The following is a 16116-nucleotide window of genomic DNA, read 5'->3' on the forward strand; positions in this document are numbered from 1 at the left end:
CTACCTTGGTCAACATGTTTTTTTCCCTACAAATTAATACACTATCACAGACCAGTGATTCATATTCATCATTTATTACAATTCTGCAAACTTTTATGATTTTAGCAGCTTTTCTAATATGGACCTCAGATTCTTGTTAACACTCCATGGCACAAATACTGTTCCCTTTAGGCTCTGTGTATGTGTGTGTGTATCAATATTTCTCCCATTTTAAAGTATTACTCCTCCATAATTGTATTTCTGTTAAATCAAAGTACTTTTACTACATCTTAGTACTTCTGCTCAATCATAGTATTTTTGCCAAATCATGGTTTTTGTGCCAAATCATAACATTTGTGTTATGTTATAGTATTACTACTAAGTGGAGGAATTTCTGTCATGTTACAGTATATGTGCTGATTACAGTATTTCTGCTAAATCATAATATTTCTGACACAAGCAGCATCTGTGGTGTGTGTGTTTGTGTCTGTGCATGTGTGTGTGTGTGTGTGTGTGTGTGTGAGAGAGAGAGAGAGAGAGACCCTTTTTTTGGCAGCATCAACCTAACCATGTTTAACATTTTTTCAGCTGTCCATTTTGCTTTTCCAATAGTTTTACTTAAGTTATTACTATTATGCAAACTCATAGTATTTCTGCTATTTTACTATTTGTGCTAAATACAGTATTTCTGCTAAGTCATGCCATTTCTGTGTGTGTATGTCCCTATTTGTAAAACATTGCTAGGCATGTCATTTTTGCCTTAGTTTTGTGTATCTGCTGGCAGTTCCTTTGTAACTTTTCTAATGTTTCTGCCAATTTTTCACAGTTGAGCAACAACTAATCTTTTGAGGGAACTTCAGCTTTTTGAAGCTGGCCGTTTTGCGTTTCCAATATTTCTGCTAAAATCAAACATAACAAAATCTGTTATGTTTGAAAGAGAGTCAAACATAACTGTTGGGTCTAAATCAGACCCCACTGATCCCAGAACTTATTCCCATGAAAGAAAGACAAGGCAACAGCGATCGATCTTTTTACTTGCAAGGGAGGCCTGTCGGTATCTTAGTTCATCACAAAATGACCTCTCCGACTGCCCCCTCTCGCTCCCTTTTATTGGCAACGTTCACACAATAAACAATAGTTTACAACACGTACCTTCCCCACGTAACCCCCCTTGGTTACAAATGACAAGGCACTGTGTGTGTGTTATGTGAGAATGTGTGTGTGTGTGTGTGTGTGTCACGCTGCTGATCAAAGGGTCATATAACATAAAAGCACAGGAACATCCTTGGTCATAAAGAGGGCAATCTCCCCTCACCCTAGATAACACAATGAAGCCCTACAAAGGGGAGGAAGTTTACCACATCAAACAGACCTTCACAGAGGGTGTTCCTGTGATCAGAAACACTACTGCCCCCCTCCCAGAATCTTAAGGATCTGGGGAGGGGAGGACAGAAAGGATTCTTTAAACCTATGTACAAATGGCAAACATAAAATGACAATATTTAACAATTCACCCTGACATAACCCTCCTGTTTGTCATTTTATGCCTCAAATTATTCCTATGTAGTACATTCTAGCCATGCACCTCATGCTTGACATTTTCAGCGCAGGCGTCATTTTATACACAGGCTTCTGTCATGTCAGTAATTTCAGTCATGTCATATTGTTGCAAAAGTACATAATTAACAAATGTATTGGAAATCATCTTAGTTAGCATTGATCTTATACAAGGTAAAATGCATCCTATACATAAGCAAATCAGCATCAACAATACATAAACAGGAATTAATTTTTTCAAAAGAGGATGCCACCAAGGACCAGACATTAACCAACCTATCCAGTTTTATGGTGCATCTACTCCTGTCGTGCGATTCATTATGTATTTCTGCAAGTAAACAACTGAATGTCAAAAGTCAAACAAGAAAAATCATCATTCTCAAAAATCATATGTCACTACAATCCAACTCTATACAGACATAGGCATTCAAACACATCAGTTGACTTCATTGTTTGTCCATGTGGCTCTCAGCTAACTTCAAAGCTGTAGCCTGGTCAACACTCCTTTTTATGACTCCTATCAACCCCCCAAATCTCACTGTAGGCTTCCTGTGGGGGTTAGAGTCAACTGGTGAGTTATCTGCATTTACAACTCTTCTCCTGTCCTGTTGTCACCACAGAAAAAAGCTTTGTAAAGGAAATTGGATCAAGCTGTTTTGATCTTCTTGGCTCAAAACCTCAAGTGTTCATGATGTAGATGTAGACAAAAGGCTTCTCTGTTTACATCCTTCTTGCAGAAGACAAAAGAATAGGTGATGTTGCACAAATTCCATGGTAAATCTTCAACTTGGACTAAATCCATTGTCCTTTATGCACATAGGCAATCAGCCTGTTTCCAGTTCGTTTAGCTGTTCAATGTCCTGCAGCGAGTCAGATCCTTTGAGTCAGACGAGCAGGTCTGTCGTACCAGAGCAGTTCACCTTCCCGGCTACTGGTGAATCAACCGTCCATTCAGGTTCAGAGGAGTTGAAAAGTTGGCAGTGTTCCAAGTACGTTTACTCCTGGATGTGTTGCTAAGGCAACCAAACAAACTGTCTCGCTCTCAGTGATGCTATATGGCCACAGTCCAGAAGAATGTGTAGCCAGTGGCATCACAAGCATAACCATTGGTCTCGTTCTTTAGGTGAGCAGTTGTGTTCTTAAACTGCCACCAGTAGTTGTTGAAAACCCATGTGGGTACTGGTTTTGGTTTGCTCTGTCCCAGTGCGCTCCCTGTCATCCCACTCTGGGTCCACAGGCTCAAGAAGATGCACAACAAATTTCCAGCCATTCTGATGAGTACCTGTGGCTCAGTTGGTTTCTTCACCGGATTGAGACGAGGGGCCCTGGAGGCTTTCCCCCCCCTTTGTACCCGGACTTCCTGCCACTTACTCCGAGCTGGCCTGGATGTGTGTCACCTTCTTGCAGTGCGCTTGATGTATCCATGTATTCCTTCCGGCAATCTTCACTGCTGTGGTCGTTGTCAGCAGCACCCGATAGGAACCTTCCACCGCGGACTGGATCAGCACCTCCTCTCCATGGCCTTATCAACATCCAATCTCCAGACTTCAGACTCTGCTCCTGCGGAGAAACAGAATCATCTGGCAGATCATTTGTTCTCATGACTACTTTACTTTTAAACATTTCAAGCATCTAATCTGCTAATATGCTCTCTCTTCTGTTTTTCTATCATCACTACAGAAGACTAGAACTCTAAATGCTCTAACATATATAATCTCAAAGAGTCAGACCGTTCTCTGTTGGAGGAATCCTCATGTATATCTTAATTAATTCTATACAGTCTAACCATGTCCTGCCTGTCTTCCTAAGTCTTAACTTTACTGTTCTATTAGTTCTCTCTGCCTGCAAATGCAATTTTTTTTTTTTTAAGTATTTAATAATCCTAGAGTGAGTATAAACTACTGCTGCCATTATCCCCCCTGTGGAGACATTGCAAAGCCCATGGCTCAAAATAGCAGCAGTCTTGTACAAATTATTAGGCAGTATTGGTTTATCACACAGATGATAAACACCAACCTGCAAGCTCGCTCCTTCTGTAAGTCACAACTACTTTCCTGCTCTTTCCCTCACATGTGTGCTGCACATTTACAATTCCACTGGTTAATAACACTGCCTCCAGCAGATTTTTCAAGAGTTTGGTGTGTTCTACAGGTTTCCCTGTAGAAGTTGTCACACCTCGTCTCACTTATTGCACTACAAGGAAATGTAATGTAGCAAATGCACACTGGCTATCAGGGTATATTGTTTCTCTGCAGCTTTACACGTTTCCGTTAAAGCTAGCATCTCTGCTGCTCGAGCAAATATGAAACATGTTAGTTGTCCTGCACAGATAACTTTCTCACTGTCTACTACAGTAAAACCTGTTTTAGTCTGTCCCTCTGCTGTTGTAAAACTCAAACCATCAACAAACCAAACCTTTCCCTCAACGAGTGGCACAGCTATTAAGTCATCCCTCGACTTACTTCTTCTCCACGTGCTCTCTACACTCATGAGAAGTGCCCTCCTCTTTTCGTTGGCAAAAAGGGTTTGGCAGATTTAGAATTGTGCACCACTTTATGGTTATGTATGGTTGTGAGAGTAACAGTAACATTAAAGGCAAGTGTCTTGTAGGTGACAGAAATGTATGTTTAGTCTGCAGTAGTAGACATCTACCTCATGTGGAACTAACAATGTCAAAAGGTGAAATAAACCATTTCCTGAAACATTGTACAGCTTAAGCTGCTGCACATACTGATCTCACGCATGGAGGTAAAGCACAAGCAACTAGAACTAATCTTTTAGGATAGTAAGTTACTGGCTTCACTTGTGGAACAAGTGCTGTTAGTTATTTTACAGTCACCTGGCATTTGTGCTGTTCACAGAACCACAAGTCCATCGCTGGACCTCCTCTGCGCTGTCACTCTTTGGAGCTTGGCACGCTCCCTCAGGTTCTCATGTTCCAACGCTCCTGGAAGCCCAGTAGCACAGCTCTCTGCGCGATGCTGCTGTGCTGGAGGTGATCTCTGATCCTCCTGAAGACTCTCTCCAGGCCTCAGCTTCCATCTTGTGGGCGATCCTCTCAGTCACTCCTTCTCGTTATGGCACCTCACGACATCTACAAATTAAAAAATGACACTCCTCTCGCCACACGGCTTTTGCCATGTGTCAACTCCCCAATGAGACATGTACAAGAATGTTGCACAGTCTCCCTAAAACAATCTCCAGGGTTTGTCCCTTGGAGCAGCTTCACTCCAAGCTGTAACCCTGTGTAAAAAACATTAGTCAGCAATTAAATGTTTTGCTTGTTTAACTCCCAGCTTCAACCTGTATCCTAGAAGACAAAGTTTTAAAGTTAAAACAACCTCACATTTGCAACCAACTATAGATCATAAGAGTAATAAAGTATTCAGCATCACAGAGACAAGTATCATTGCAGGTTTATTCTAAGCTCATTAAACTCCTACTTTTTCCCATAATTTGTTCCAAATCATTGAACATCTCAATGTCATTCCACATTGTAATCAGCGACTTTCCTTAAGTTTGTCACTCACCATGAGCCCAAATAGTGGTCAGATAATGAGCCCCATGTAACTATTCTGTAACCATTGCCCATCTGTTCAATTGTCACTTGTCTGTCTGCTGAATCCTTTAGCACTCTTAAGGAAAAACAAACATTAGCCAAACACACGGTTCATCCTGGTCAGGTGTCGGCCATCCAGATTCCAGAGGAGCTGTGAAAAGTCATAAAGTTAACACTCACTGTGGAAAAGTAACAATGGTCTCATCACAGTATGTCTCAAACTGTATTAATTTCTCCCTTGTAATTTTCACATTTTCTCCAACATTCTCTCAACAACACAGTGTAATTTCATCATCAACATATAGCCAGTTTCCTTCACACAAAATCTCAGTAATCCTGTGGTAGAAAAACATAATTAAGTTGTGTCCTGCTATAAATCACATGATCAAATCACATGATTAACCATCTGCTGTAAAAAGAAATGTAAATGTTAGCGCTGCGCAGGTGTATACACTCTTTCTCACAGTAATCTCTGTGAGCAACATAAGGTAGTGAATAACACACCCATGGTAAATTCACAGACACAAGAAATTTTAAACTAAAAAGGTTAAATTTGCAGAGTTCACATAGTCATGTGACCCAAGTTTCCTCCTGTGGTCTCCTTCTGCTCCTGCAACAGAGACACACACAGAGATACATCCACACCTTTGTCAGGTGGGGGTTAACTTCACACAATGGTGTTAGGTCAGTCAGTCTTGTCAGCTTCCCCATTTATTTTAAAATTCTCACTCAGTGATTCTTTGCAGATTGTGGAAATTATCGTCGCATTCGTTTCCACACTCAGCAAATTGACGTCATTTCAAAAAGAAAAATAATTTAGACTGGATTTCCTCGTTGAATCCTTTTGGACAGGAACTTGTTTCCTAATTGTCCCAAATAAGTGGCTTTCTCCTGAGCCCATTTTAATTTTGGAGAAGCTCACTTTGCAACAGTTTTCTCGACGACGCTTCGGTTTTAATCATGCAGATCTACTCAAACAGAGATCATCAAACAAAACTTCAGTGCACCATGAAAGTAACAAAATAAAAGGAAATAAAGGAAAGGAAAGGAAAGGAAAGAAAGGCCTTGTTTAAGTCATGACACGTGTTCTTCATGCCAGGGGGATAAATCGTAACAACCCAATTGGCAGGCTCAGCTTAGTAACAAAAGACAAATCAACAGCCAGTTTAATCTCAAACATTCATCCAATCAGCCATACACACAACATACAGCATAACCCTGTTGTCTTAGCACATAAGTTTCTTCTCATGTAACTAAATGTGTGCCATGTTAAAACTTCTTCACACACCAGAAACTCACAATCAGCTCACTCATCTAAAACCTCTCATCAGCATTCTGTTTTCTCCTCTATGATGTAACCATCTGTCCTCCTATAATATTCAGTCCACTAGTCTATGTATCACTTTCATCTTACTAGTGACTTGGACAAGATGACAAACAGAATCTCATGCTTAAGGTGCTGTCTGGTCTTCATGAGTATCATTTATTGTGTATATGTATGTAGGGTTAGTATAGTTAATGCATTTTCTGTATGTTTTCGTGTTCCTCTCTCATCACACTTTCATTATTCTCATCACTGCTTAAAACATCACACATCTCTCTCTGTTTTTTTTTTTTGTTTTTTTTTAAACTGTACTTTTCTCCGAACAGAAAATAGCATTGCAGCTGTTTCAGACTGAGAAACACCAAACACTCTTCATGTTGTCATTCATCCACACAACTATTTTATTTCTTTTTGTCCACTGGGCAGGTGATCTGCAGTATCATGTCTGCCCCAGCTGGATACCTTTTCACACACACCGTGACGTCAAACACTCACTTCTGCTTAGATCACAATTATACTTCATTAATTTCGACAACGAGATCTGCATCTCCATAGGGCAGGGTGTTATCACCTGGCCCTTTACCTATGTATTGTGTCAGGGATGGATATGTGGTTGTAACGTTTGTGTTCACTAACTTTACTTTCTGTTTCCTGCCCTGCCTAGTCTGTCTTAGACTCGATGCTGCTCCTAATGCCTCTCCATACTTAGCCTTTAATTTCTCCTCCTCTGCCTCTGCTCTCTCACACTCTTCTCTGCCTTTCTTTCTGCTAACATTCTTGCTTCTCTTCTCTTTTGAACCTGCTCCAGCCACAACTTAGCAACTGCTAACTGCAATTCCTTCCTCTGCTTCACTTTCCCTGTTTTATCTGCTAACTATTCTTTCTACAAGCACTTTACTCTTAACTTCCACTAATGTCCATTCAAATCCATATTTTTTCACGTCAACAACCTACATACTGCGTGCTGCCCGGTAAAAATTTCTCCATAAATTTTACATCCCCTTCTAAGGCAGACTTACACATTTTATTCCCCATTATGACAATTCTTTTAAGTTTGCGGCAGGTAACACCTTACCTCAAAAATCCAGGCTATGTGTACACAACAGGTCACAAAATTACGTTAACACCGTTTAGGTTTCCTTTTGTGTTGCTGCGTTCACTTTTACTGGCAATCACACACGCATACATTCATTCACACACTTTTTAAGGCCTATAATCTTAAACTCTCTATACCGCGGCGAGCTCTTTCCTCCTTATATATTGGTGGAGAAACCATACACTCAACGCACTTATCTGCGGAGTCCCTTTTATTTTATAGAGCTCTTTCCTCCTTATATATTGGTGGAGAAACCATACACTCAACGCACTTATCTGCGGAGTCCCTTTTATTTTATAGAGCTCTATCCTCCTTTCGGCGGAGAAACCAGGCAGCTTGCGTCTACACGCACAGCTCTCATGGACCTGCGTCCAAAACGCACAGTCCAACGCACTCCCGTGCCCGCGTGAAACCGCGCAGCTACGGAGCCGTTTATTTCTTTAATAGCCTGCGACCTTCTCGCACGGCTGGCGCACTCACGTACCGGTCACGTAGCCGCTCTCTATTGTTTTAGGTTCGCGTGAAACCGCGCAACCAGCGCTCCCCTGGACTCGCGTGAAACCCGCGCAGTCCCAGTGACGCGTTCCTATCTAAAATTCCACATTCATTCACACGGTTACAGAGACGCTCTCTGTTTGCTTACTGTTGTGTTGCGTTTCGTTCACAGGAGAGTCCAGGATCCCGTCAGTCGCCATCCACGAGGGGAGTTAAAACGCTATCTCGCCGGCCTGGTCGCGACTTTAACACTTCAGGCTTTATCAGGCGTCCTACGGCCTGGCTGTCGACAGTCTGCGGCGTGTCCTCTCTCTCCTCAGTGTACGGCAAAAATTCTTGGGATCCGGCTCGAAGGACCAAATAATGTTGGGTCTAAATCAGACCCCGCTGATCCCAGAACTTATTCCCATGAAAGAAAGACAAGGCAACAGCGATCGATCTTTTTACTTGCAAGGGAGGCCTGTCGGTATCTTAGTTCATCACAAAATGACCTCTCCGACTGCCCCCTCTCGCTTCCTTTTATTGGCAACGTTCACACAATAAACAATAGTTTACAACACGTACCTTCCCCACGTAACCCCCCTTGGTTACAAATGACAAGGCACTGTGTGTGTGTTATGTGAGAATGTGTGTGTGTGTGTGTGTGTGTGTGTGTGTCACGCTGCTGATCAAAGGGTCATATAACATAAAAGCACAGGAACATCCTTGGTCATAAAGAGGGCAATCTCCCCTCACCCTAGATAACACAATGAAGCCCTACAAAGGGGAGGAAGTTTACCACATCAAACAGACCTTCACAGAGGGTGTTCCTGTGATCAGAAACACTACTGCCCCCCTCCCAGAATCTTAAGGATCTGGGGAGGGGAGGACAGAAAGGATTCTTTAAACCTATGTACAAATGGCAAACATAAAATGACAATATTTAACAATTCACCCTGACAATAACAATGGAATTTTTAGAAATAGATCAAGAATATGCCATCTCCAGACTTTATAAAAAAAGGTCTCACTGCAGACAGAACTTAAACTGCTTTACACAAACGACACAACAAGATTACACTTTACCCTACCCGCCTACTGGTGTTGGCCAGAGGGGCCGATGGCGCGATATGGCAGCCTCAGGGCAGCTGTGGCTACAACTGTAGCTTGCCTCCACCAGTGTGTGAATGTGAGAGTGAATGAATAGTGGAATTGTAAAGCGCTTTGGGTGCCTTGAAAAGCGCTATATAAATGCAATCCATTATTACTTACACAATTTTGTCATAAGCACTATGAACACGGGGAAAAAACAGGTAGTTTACTAGCAAGGAAAATTAAAGAAGTTACAGTATCCAGATTGATCACAGAAATAAGAACTAGTACAGGGCAAATAACAACTGATCCAAAGATAATTAATGATATATTCTGAGAATATTATGCAGCACTTTACTCCTCAGACTCACAAAAAGATCCAGACATAATTGAAAGTTTTTTCGATTCTATCCAAGTTCCATCTATCAATATAGAACAGGGGTAGGCAACCTTTCTGATGAGGAGTGCCATTTAAAGTTTCCTCAGAAGTCAGTGTGCCATATGATTGCATTAGCAGTAAATTTAATAACGCTCTATATTAACGGTTACACACTATATAGAACCACTTTATAGAATTATATTTGTTCGCAGATGTTGGCAGCTATCAGCAAATAATTATCAGCTATTTTGAAACAAAAAACAAGACACTTTTTATCCAAAACAAGAACTCCATAACAGCAAATGAACTGTACAACAGAAAATGCAAATGCTATTTATGGTGTTCTCACAACAATGATAAGAAAAATAAACTGGGCCAATATGGCATGCTTGTTAATACACTTTGATCTCTGGTCTCCCACTCAGAGACACAGGTCTCCAAGTGTCCAGCATTCAGATGGCTACCTGAGGACACTCATGTGAGAGAAAATCTGCTCACACAGATATGTAGAGCCAAATACTGTCAATAAGGTCTCTGCAATGTTCTGAAAACTTGTCAGGTAGTGATTGTCCAGCAGGTGAAAATGCAAGCTCCATGAACACGCACAGCTATGGATTCCAGCTGCTTCGATGTTATGATGATGATATGTATGATTTCTATACATTTTACGTCAGATAAAAACTTTGGTTGTAAGATTCAGATAATTAAAGAAAGTATTTCTTTGTGTCCCCTACCTGGCCCCCTAGCAAAACTTTGCTAGACCCACCCCTGCATAGTTACCAGCTGTCAGATACATAAAAAAAAGGATCCTGGTGTTATTTGTCTCTCAAAAACAGTTCATAACTTCCCTTCAACTCATTCATGTCAATTAAAAGGTAAACCTGTTTCTCCATCACCTGTTCAGCTCTGATGATTACTCGTTCTACTCGTTCCATCTTCATGTTTCCCTCTCACCAGATATACAAACCGATGTCATGACCGGCAGCTTTTACAGCTGTAGCTCCAGCAAACATCAGCTGATACTAGAAAGTAATATTAAATACATTCTAACAACAGCTGATCAAGCTTAAATGTGCTGCTGTTGTTTAGCGCGACATCCGCCGGTTTCCTCTTTCTGGCGCAAAGTGGGCGATAAACAAACAAGAGAGAAAAGCTGATCATTGATCCGTTTCATGATTGAAGAAAAAACAGGAGGGGGGGGGGGAGAATGAGAGAAGAAGAGGCAGCTGTGCAGCGTAACGACAGAATAACTCCAGCTTTGTGTTTTTTTCCATTCTAGCTGAAGTACGGGACTAACTGTCCCTTTTCACCTCAACACGAAACGCATAATATTTTCTCTCAATGCGGGACAATTCCGTCTTTTTACGGGATGGTTGGCAACTCTTCAGTTCAGTTCAGTTCAGTTCATTTTTATTTCAAACATTTCAAACATGAGCCTTCACAATCATTACAATATATTATTCCATTATTTGTTTGAAAAGGAGTAGGTAGAAGTATTTACTTATTTGTCCCTACCCCCTCACGTTTTAACTCTCATTCATAAATTTTCTTAAATTAAAACAAACAACATATGAAACAAAAGTAAAGCAAAACAAAACAAAACATACATAAATCAAAAACAAGAAATTAGCAATCCCCACCAGGGTATAGTTTCTTTCATATGAAAAAAAACAGAAGGTTTATATTTGCAGATGCACAAATTATGGAAAAACAAAACAAAACAAAACAAAACAAAAAAAAAACCCAAAAAAGAACCACAACACCATTACCAGCAACATTACCGTCCTGGGTTAACCCCGTTTTCTTCATTGTTATACTTATTTAAAATCAGGTTTTTATATTTTACTTTAAACTGTTTTATGTTTTTACTTTCTTTTATTTCTTCTGTTAGACTGTTCCATAATTTAACTCCTGCAATTGAGATAGACATCGTTCTTAAAGTTGTTCTAGCACTTTGTATTTTTAAATTCCATTTCCCTCTTAAGTTATACCCACCTTCTCTTTCTATGAACAATTTACAGATTTCTTTTGGAAGCAATTTATTTCTTACTTTATACATTATTTGTGCTGTTTTAAGCTTCACCAAGTCTTGGAATTTAATAGCTTGCATTTTGACAAAGAGTGCATTTGTATGGTCCCTGTACCCCACATTATTTATTAATCTAATGGCCCTTTTCTGTATTACAGTTATTGTTTGTGTGTTACTTTTGTATGTATTTCCCCAGACCTCTACACAGTAGCTCATATATGGCAGTAGTAAAGCACAGTATAAAATGTGCAGTGCTTTCTGATCCAGCATATGCTTTGCTTTCCCCAGGACGGCAATGCCCCGTGCCAGTTTCCCCCGAACATAAGTAATATGTGGCTTCCAACAGAGCTTGTGGTCAATGATCACCCCAAGAAATTTTATTTCATTTACTCTTTCTAAATATACATTGTCAACACATATTTCTACTTTGATGTTTCTCTTTTGGTTTCCAAACAACATAAATTTGGTTTTATCTAGATTCAATGATAATTTATTTATATCAAACCACTTCTTTAATATAGTTAATTCCTGTGTGATCATCTCCAAAACCTGTGGCAATTCCACACCTGAACACAGTATATTGGTGTCATCTGCAAATATTACAAACTTTAAAATCTCCGACACTCTGCAGATATCATTTAAGTACATAATAAACATTTTTGGACCCAGTACTGAACCTTGAGGTACTCCACAAGCTATATCCATCAAATTAGATTTATATTCATTTATTTGTACATATTGTTGCCTATTCCCAACATAGCTTTTTAACCATTCCAAAACCACTCCCCTAAACCCGTACTTTTCCAGTTTTTTTAATAGAATTTCATGATTAACCGTATCAAATGCCTTCTTTAGGTCTAAGAAAACGCCGAGCGCATACCTCTTATTATCCATACATTCCGTTATCTTTTCCATTAAATCTATTAATGCCAAAGCTGTTGATCTGTTGCTTCTGAACCCATACTGACTCTCTGTCATTAATTCATATTTTTCCACAAAACTGTCAAATCTTTTTATGAAAAGTTTTTCCAGTATCTTAGAGAACTGGGAGAGTATTGACACTGGTCTATAGTTTGTAAAATGATGCCTTTCACCGGTTTTGTAAATGGGAATAACTTTAGCAACTTTCATTTTTTGTGGAAAAACCCCTTTTTGAAACGACAAGTTGAATATATATTTTAATGGTTTTACAATACCATCAATAACTGTCTTTACTGTTACCATATCAATATCATTCCAGTCTGCACTGGTTTTGTTCTTAAGTCCTCTAACTATGTCATAAATCTCTTTCTCTTCCACTGCTCTTAAAAACATTGAGCTACTATTCCTTTCAATATTTTCACCAGTGTCCCTTTCTATTCCATCAACCTTTATTTCTTCTGCCAGTTTTGGCCCTATGTTTACAAAGAATTCATTAAAGCCATTTACTATCTCTTCCATGTTATTAATACTTCTTGTCCCTTCTATAAAGTACCCAGGGTAATCATTAACTCTACTAACTAACCTTATGAATTAAATAAAGTTCAACATCAGTAACATCAACGCACCCACCCAGCTGTATAGAAACTCCGTCATGCTAGCTAGTACGCAGTACGAGTTATTGTAACTGACTGTGAAAAGTCAGCACAACAAAAATAAACTACACCTAATATAGTTTAGGTTTATATCTGACCCAGATAGACTGCATGTCATAACTTCTTACCTGAAGTTGAGTTCACCTGACACTCGGACCGGCGGCTGCCTTGGGGCTCTCCTCCTGCCTCTCTCATCCACGTGCTGGCCTCCACCACTTGCTAATTTTACTGAATCTGAGGAAGCATCACCATAGCCACCATAGTGGCTCAGGAGGTAGAGCAGGTCACTTACTGATCAGAAGGTTGGTGGTTTGATCCTTGGCTCCTCCAGTCTGCATGTCAAGTATCCTTGGGCAAGACACTAACCCCAAGTTGCTCTCCGATGCGTCCCTCTGAGAATGTAGTTAGATAGCACTAAGTATAGATAAAGTGCTTGTGAGAATGGGTGTGATTGGGTGAATGTGGCATGTTGTATAGAGCGCTTTGAGTACCCCGAGAGAGTAGAAAAGCGCTATATAAGAATCAGTCCATTTACCAAACAACTGAGTTATTTTTACACACTGACCTGCTGGACAGTGTGTAAAAATAACTCAGTTGTTTGGTGGTGGATCTGGCCAATCCACCACCTTTCATTGTTCATACCGTTACAAAGAAAGAAAAAAAAAGTCACCGGGCCACCGAGCAAATGCCCAGTATGCCGGATGGCCAGTCCAGCTATGGTCGTGCCATCAGTTAACCCTCCGCGTGCCAATTGTGGCCGACCCCTGGTATAGACCAATAAGTCTATTGAATGTAGATAGCCAAACTTTTTGTCAATATTTTGTTATGTGATTGGAGATAGTTCTCCCAACAGTTGTGTTAGGACCAAACGGGATTTGTTAAAAATAGACAGTTATTTTTTAATATTAGAAGGCTGTTTAATGTTATATACACACATAATACTTACGATCAATCTGAAATACTACTCTCACTAGATGCGGAGAAGGCCTTTGACAGGGTCGAGTGGGATTTCCTCTGTCAAAGTTTGGCATATGCCCTAATTATATCTCCCTTGTTAAGGTGCTTTATACAAAGCCCCGGGTTAACACAAATAATATAATTTCTAGTCCTTTCCTCCCTCCATCGCTCTACGAGACAAGGGTGCCTTCTGTCCCCATTGCTTATTTGCACTTGTTATAGAACCTCTTGCCATTCAATTATGCTTCCTATATAAAGGAATAAGGAGATTTGGTGTAGAACAAAATACAAAATGTTCTCGCTCTATGCAGACAATTTGTTGCTGTATATCACGGAACCTACTAAATCATTGCCAAAAATGATGACAATTTTAGGAGAATTTGGAAAAAATCTCTGGATACAAAATCAACCTAACAAAAAGCATATTGTTTTCTAATAGTTCTTCAGAAAAGTTAGATAGCACTACATTGACTTTGTTTTCTTTTACTACCTCAAACACCTTCAAAATTCTTGGAGTAATGATAACCCGTGAATTCTCTGGCCTCTTCCAACATAATTTCATTAATTTGTACCATCAAACTGAGGAGAACTTTGAGAGACTATCTAAATTGCCCATCTCGCTTGCTGGCCGAATAAATGTCATTAGGATCGACACTTTACTCAAAGTTTTATTTCTGTTTCAATGCATCCCAATATTGATCACAAAAACATATTTTAAGAAATTAGACCAATTAATTTCTCAGTTTATCTGGAACAGGAAGATGCACAGAATAAAAAAGACATTTCTCCAAAGACCCAATATTGTAGGAGGTATGGGGTTGCCCTGCTTTCAGCTCTATCATTGGGCCTGTAACATACATTGTATGTCATTTTGGGGGGGAGAACATGGACCTGATTGGGAACGGATGGAAAGTATGACTTTTTCCCCTAATACTCTTAAATTGTTGGTTCATTCAAATTCAGATCTGGGTAAGCATACATGTAAAAATCCGGTAGTGTCCAACTCACTAAAAATTTGGTCTCAGATTAGGAGGCATTTTCATTGGCGCCAATGTTCAATCTTTACTCCATTAATTCATAATCAAGCACACACATTGCTCTCAAGATTCACATTCCAGCTATGGACTTCCAAAGGGATAGACACAATTAAGGATATGTTTATTTATAATAGTTTTCCTTCGTTTCAACACCTTCAGCAAAAATTCTCCATAGAAAACAGAGATTTTTTCAAGTACTTACAAATACGTCACTTTATTAAAGAAACGTTTCCATCCTTTCCCAATGAACCACAAAGGCTCGCTTCAGATGACTTGTTCCTGGTGAACCCGCAAAAGAAAGGAGCTATTTCCAAGATCTACAATCAATTTTCACAAATCGAAAACACAACTACATTGGAACATTTGAGAAATGCTTGGAGCGAGGAACTGGGTATTGATATCACTGAATATCAATGGACTAAAGCACAAGAGCTGGTTCACTGCTGTAGCCACGGACTATTACAATTTAATTAAAATTTAATGTTTTGAGGTTCATAACATTGCTTGCATTGTTATGAAACACGGTTCGGTTCGGTTCGATACTTTGGTGTCACGTTTCGATATTTTTTCGATACAAAAAAATGTTCATGCCTTTTTAATTTGTCATTTATTAAAATTATAAATATATATATTTAACTCAAAAGTACAGTTTCTGATTGAGAAATCCCTCATCTTTGGAAAAGAGAGTTTATTACAGAGAAATGGCTCTTTCCAAAATAAAAGCTCTTCTATACCCTTCTTCTGGGCTATATTCTCAGCAGCATATTAAACATATCAGGTCCCCATAAGGAGAATCATGTGCTAACGGCTGTCTAAATGACTCAGGTAAAGTTTGTAGCATGCGTGCTTGTTGTTTTTGTCTGCTTCCACTTGTCTTTGCACTAGGATGATGTCGGCGTAAATGTGCAGTCATATTCATGTGTTCCCACTAGTGCTGTCAGCGTTAATCCTGTTAAAATGACATTAACGCCATAACGCTGCAAATCTCCGTTAATGAGTTACCGTCCCGTGTGTAGGGCTGGACAGCGTCAACACGTTAACGAGCTAACTGCGCTAACG

General features: G+C 39.8%; 1 protein-coding gene and 1 long non-coding RNA gene across 6 annotated transcripts in view; one reads left to right on the forward strand and one right to left on the reverse strand.

Annotated features, from left to right (window-relative positions):
- The window catches only part of LOC146494810 (voltage-gated potassium channel subunit beta-2-like), a 148096-nt gene that overhangs the window by 90055 nt on the left and 41925 nt on the right, over nt 1-16116 (forward strand). The window lies entirely within an intron of this gene.
- LOC146494812 (uncharacterized) lies at nt 6124-8963 on the reverse strand. The gene is made up of 2 exons (XR_014871429.1): nt 7771-8963; nt 6124-7723 (listed from the first exon to the last, which is right to left on the reverse strand). It is a non-coding gene; the product is annotated as an uncharacterized LOC146494812 (long non-coding RNA).

The sequence above is a fragment of the Neolamprologus multifasciatus genome, chromosome 20 (genome assembly GCF_963576455.1).
Source record: "Neolamprologus multifasciatus chromosome 20, fNeoMul1.2, whole genome shotgun sequence".
Classification (NCBI taxonomy): domain Eukaryota; kingdom Metazoa; phylum Chordata; class Actinopteri; order Cichliformes; family Cichlidae; genus Neolamprologus; species Neolamprologus multifasciatus.